This window comes from Ixodes scapularis, unplaced genomic scaffold (genome assembly GCF_016920785.2).
Source record: "Ixodes scapularis isolate PalLabHiFi unplaced genomic scaffold, ASM1692078v2 ptg001164l_1__unscaffolded, whole genome shotgun sequence".
NCBI lineage: Eukaryota > Metazoa > Arthropoda > Arachnida > Ixodida > Ixodidae > Ixodes > Ixodes scapularis.
In genome coordinates, this window is record NW_024610111.1 from 219,015 (window position 1) to 224,785 (window position 5,771).

At 47.0% G+C, this 5,771-nt stretch overlaps 1 long non-coding RNA gene across 1 annotated transcript; it reads left to right on the forward strand.

The window, feature by feature from the left end:
• Positions 1 to 719: 719 nt before the first annotated feature.
• On the forward strand, positions 720 to 5,010 carry LOC120842504. Its single transcript, XR_005715941.1, has 3 exons — positions 720 to 758; positions 2,597 to 2,679; positions 4,975 to 5,010. It is a non-coding gene; the product is annotated as an uncharacterized LOC120842504 (long non-coding RNA).
• The last annotated feature ends 761 nt before the right edge of the window (positions 5,011 to 5,771 follow it).

Sequence of the window (5,771 nt, forward strand, 5' to 3'; positions counted from 1 at the left end):
CGAATCTGCACCGCGCCCCCAATCCGTACTGTAGGCGCCGTTAACACACCTGCAACCGAGCAGGACCAAGACTCGTCGCCCGTATGTACCCGTATGTCGCTCGACATGTTTGTTTTGTTTTCTTTCGGCTTCGGCTCGGATACGGAATCGGCCAAATATCAGACTCCTCCAAAAGCTCGCTCCTCCTCGAAGGTCAGACGTCATAGCGAAGTCGAGCGGCCATTGGCAGCGTCCGCGTTTCTCCTTCGGGAGATTGACGGGCGTCGGTGAGGTTTCAGCGAAAAATTGCTCCAGAAGCGAGAAACACGCGCCACTTTTTTCGAAGGCGCGCCACTTTTTCGGTTGCGTTCAGACGGGGAATCTGTTTCCCGAAACCTAGTTTCGCGACACAAGATTCGCCAACAAGATGCATCATGTGAACAGAACTATTTACGGCGCCCCTCTATCGCGATTTGGTCAGTTTCGGTTTCAGTATTGTAACTTTTACTGGTTTCGTTTTCATATTTTAAGGATCGTGTCTTCGACGCCCCATCGGTAGCGACACCAGTTCTTTGCATCTTTCTTTTTCCGGTATGGTTTCGCCATTTTTGCGACCGTTGGGTGTTTCGCCGTTTCGCGGTATGGAAATGTCTTTAGAAATGGAAATGTGCTAATTTAATCAAGTTTATCTATCTGTGAAGTTTTCTCTTGTGATGATTATGTTCAAGAAGAGCGCGGAAGGCCGACGACGCAACAGAACGAGCAACTCAACGCAGTTGGTAAGTGTACTTCTTTGTTTGCATTGTACGCGTTGAACGAGAAGTGAACATTATAGAGTTTTAGAATAATCTCGTGGCTGCTGTGCATGCGCAGACCCAAAAAAAGCTTCGGACTCGAGCTTTGGGGCCCGTTATTTATCGATAATAGCGTGGGCGTACCGCAAAAGGCGGCGCCCACGACATCTCCGTTGAATGCGTCTGCGACGCCGTCGCCCGCTCGGGAACTGCGTGAGTCGCACTCGGCGACCGCGGTCGGTATGGTCGACGCGTATTGAAAACGCCACAGATAGCTGGATTCACAGCTTAAAGTTATCGAGGCGCGTGTACTTACGATCGCGGCAGACATGTAAGCATGCCTGGGTAGTGGATCGTCTGGGCTTCGTAAGTACAACAGAGCAGCTTGGCAGCGACAAAAACAAAACATGCGGCATTGAGTGCAAGAAAACTACAAAAATGTTACTCTGGACAAGAAGCTTGTTTAATTTTCAAGATAAAACGTTCTAACTTTCAAATAAAAGCTGCCGCGACATCTTGGTGGCGTTTTAAGCGCGAGATGCTTGCGTTTGGGGGGGTCCCCCTTCAGAGAAACGCTATTCTAAAACTCTTCGCCGCAATCCTCGCTATTTTGCCGTCCGTAACGCGCGGTAAAGTAGCGCCCGATATTCTAAAACTCCATATTTTCTCGTTAAGCTAGAATGTTTTTTTTTCTTCTTTTTTTTTAACTAGTTGGGTTTGCTTTATCTGTCCTAATGTTTGGATCTATGTGTAGCGTAATGAAAACTTGCCACTCATTCTGTGTATGGTCCGAGAAAGTGTAGCTCATGTCAACAGAGCACGTATTGAATTCCTAATGCTACTTTCAGTCCGTTGCTTTAGGAAATGTCTTATTGGTCTAGCAGTGTACTGATGTCTTTCAACTATAAATTGATTACATTGATAATACTTCATTACATTTCCGAAGTTAGACTTCCTTGGAATTCGGTTCATGCAGAGACAATATTCCTTTTCAGTCAAAATGGTTGAAGAGGATATCCATCTTTTGTTTTGAAGTTATGGAAGTGGACTAAATTGTACTCTTAGGACAAACTTCGGTCCCCTGGCTTTCTAGAATTGAACTGGGTTTACAGTTTACATTTGTCGGTTAGAACTTTTGATAAAGCAGTTGTTCCTTTTGCCTCTTTTTTTTCTCTTTCATTTTGCAATTGTGATGTGATCAAGCCGAGGGCCGCAGTTATTCCCAAATGAAGCAGCAGCAGTGTGTTCCCAGCTTGCGTCACTTTGATTAATTTCAAGGCATGCTACGAAATGAATGCCTCTGTTCATACACCGTTGGAATTGGGACTGACTTAAAAATGCAGTTCGACACAGTGTTTAAGCGGTATAATACATGTGTTGAATGACCTATGCGGTTGTCACAGGTTCGTGGTTGGTCAACCCGAAACGCTTGTCTTCCTCTTCCCATTGGTTTGAAGCTCGGCCGGCATTATAATTTTTCATACTTAGCGTGCAACGCTGTCAAAGCTACTGGCGCGAGTGCGTGGCTTCATCTACGGTTTTGTTTGTGCGAGAAGGCGTGCAAATGATCAACAAGACCAAGCCCCACACTCGCGCCAGTAGCTTTGACAGCGTTGCACCTTAAGTATGAAAAAAAGTATAGTCTCATCCGAGCTCAAGCGTTTGACGCTCAGGTAAACACGTGCGAGAATTGTAATTGACCCTGCCCCCAAACCACCTATAAACAGAACAAAATGGCAAAAAAGACAAAATTTGTGACAGCAGTGTTCGAGAGAAACTGCAGACGTTTAATTACCCTGCCTGAAACTTTGCAAACATTTCAGTGTGGTTGCACCTGTGTGGGTAAGGTAAATCCAATATGAAAAGACCCTGAAGTGACGCCTTCAGGATGCCGAAAATAATTATGGTAAGTTACCCTATTGAAAATCGCTCTGATGGGACTTCAGGATTTTTTTAAAGGGTGTGAAGGGGACTTCAGGAATTTCTGAGATGTTTGACGGGGGCACCGATATTTCCTGGTGGGTTCACTGGCCCCGTCAGAGGCTCTCCTGAAATGTCTAAAGTCACCTTTACGATGCCTTGAAATGTCTGAAAGCCTGTCAAGAACTTTTCTAATGGGGTCGGGAAAACCTTCAGGTTTCTTGATATGTCTGTGTGGGCAACGGCCCAGGTGGAAAAAACACATTTCGCAGAATTAATGAACATAGCTGCTTATTGTACGCTACGGGGGAAACAATAAGTATTTGGAGAATGCCGATCGTGTGTGAGTACGGTCAGATTTTTATTACTGCTCTTCTATCAAATACGAGTGGGCTCCTGGACCCGTCTGTCACTGCCCGGGTGTTCGGTCGCGAAAGAGGCTACTGAGGGCGACGGCCCATGTGGAGAATTGACGAGCCGCGGGCCGAGTGGCGTTGGCCGAGCGGCGTTTTGAGGCAAACGCAATCCTGTCCGCTCGAGGCGAAATACGTGCAGCCATGTAAAAAAAAAAAAAAAAAAGGAAAAAAAAACAAGGAAAAAAGAAAAAGAAAAAAAAAAGAACAAGCCGAGAGCAGTGCGCGCTTTCCAGGAACAGGGACGCACGCGGGAGCGACTCGTTCCGGGAACCTGTCCCCCCACGGGGGACTGTCCCCAAAAAGCAATCGCCTCTCTCCGCCCGGCAATGGGGAGAGGGTGCAGGGCTGCCAGGCCAGCGGTCGGGGGGAGGAGGATGGTGTGTGCAAGTGGGGGAGGCCATAGCCATTTTCTCTCTGCTCGTGTGCGGTTCCGGTTATCCCACGAGCCGGGATGTTTGGTGCGGACATATTTCCTCCAGGAAGGTGAGCATGCATGGTTTTTAGGGCTCGCCCCTTGGTCTGTTTTGATCCGTGCAGTTTCTTTCTTGGTACCGCAGGTGAACCATAGTTCGGCGCCGGCCGCCTTCAGCACCGCTCGAGCGCCATTGTGTTCAGCGCATTCAAGGAGATGGTGGCCGGTGTCGGCTTACTCGCTGCAAAGCCTGGCAGTCGGGGTCAGCGTCCCACCGCATGTTGTGCCTGCGCACTAAGATTATGCCACTGTGGGTGTTGAGACAGTGGATGACGGCCGCTGTCCGGACTTGTTCCTTGCGCCTCTTCGTCCGTCCGACTTCAGACCAGCGAGCGAAAAATACGCCGAAGACGCCGGCGCGATGTCATCATGTACGAAACCGTGACTGTGCTCGGGATTTCTCAACGGCGGCGGGTGCTGCTTACGAGTTCGTTGTTTTCGCTAAACGTGCTTACTGAGACTGTGTGTGTGTCCGTGAGGTGCACCTGCTCTGTTTTATTAGCTGAACTACCGTATACCAGGAATATACCCAGCGGCATTGTGAGTACTTTGAAAGGTATTTTTCTTTGTGATAAGGATGTCAGTTATCCCTGTTTGATGTGATCCCTTTCGTCTACAGCTCCTTGCGCCGGGTTTGAACAAGCGTTGCTTTTTGAGTTCTAATATGCATGTAAAACTAAATGTCGGCAATAAATTTTTAGTGTTTTGACCTGCATTTTTGTCTATGGTTCACAGTCATTTGGGCGTCTAAAGGGTTGATGGGCTAAAGGGCCTGACGGGTTGAAGGGCTGCGGGGCTAAAGGGTTTTTCTATGGGGTATCCTTGAAGGGTTTTTCTGTAGGGTATTTTTGAAGGGTTTTGAAGGCCTGTGAGGTCCCATAATCCTTCAAGGCTGACGGGCCCTTTAGAAATATTTTCAATAGGGTAGAAATTAACCCACTAGTATACTTCCTAAATATTTGGGCCGGGTGTCGATTAAAAAATTTTAACCCAGTTAATTTGTCACAAATTTTCAGGCATAATATCTTGAAAAGAATGGAACTGCAGATGTTCCAAACTGGCTGAGGTAAATCAGCCTTGCAGTGCACCAAGGTTTACACTGAACATACTTTTGTGTATTGTCCACGAGGTGTAGCTCTTGCATTGAAGTTTTATGTTGTAGTTTCTTCAATGTTTGAAATTTCAGCGTGCCAGCTGGGTAGTGTGTAAATGTTTTTTTTTTTTTTATACCGCAAGCAATATCTTAATCCTGGTGGCAGAAAGTTTCGGCTAGCAGTTGACATGGTTGGACAACGGTGTGCATGCTTGCTTTCTCTGAAGCGGCCAATGAAGCGAAATAACAGCATGTGCGGATTGTTCATGCATTTAATTTTTTGTTTGTTGTTCGTTTCAGACTACATGTGCTCCCAGTACAAGGGGGTGGCCCTCCAGGCGCTGACGACCAGCATGTCATCTCTGCTGTGCTGTCGAGGGAAATTTAAAGGGTAAATATTGCAGTTGCAGTTTTTTCTATTCTATCCCTGCTATACTTCCTGCGAATTTCTGTGCATACTTGGTCTTTTTGTTTTCATAGTACTGTAAACTTTTGTTATAGTCCGTTGCAACTATAGAATAGCACATGCCCCTCCCACAATTCCCTTTGCTCGCCATAATTGGCGGTGTCCTCTCGGCTCTCCTCCTCTCTAGTGTTTGCTTATTAAAAAGAGTGAAGGGGTTTGTGGGAGGGCCTTCTGCTATTCTAGAGTGGCAACAGAGTATAATGACCTCAGTTAATTTAACCATTTCGAAGATTCCTAGCGGACACCCATGCATTTTTTTGGGAAGGACTCTGCATCATATTGTCATGAAGGAAGAAGAAGTTCGGTGGCTCCGGACAGATCAGAAAGTGAGGAGGCAGAAGTGAAGGCATTCTGACAACTGCCACTTTTAAAATGCTTCCCATCCCTCTTGCAGTGATGTGATTGCTGCGCCAATTGCTCCAAACTGCGCCAAGGGGCTAACTCTGCTACATCTTGCTACATTTCGCCAAAATATGGCTAATCTGCGCCAAGCCTGCGCCAAAAGACCAATTTTGGTCGCCTTTCAAAAACGAAACTAAGCTGAGAACCGTAATTGAGCATGCGTGAGCTAGGTGGCACAAGACGCCGCCCGACACAAAGTACCCTGCATCAATCGTCTATTCGGTCTTGC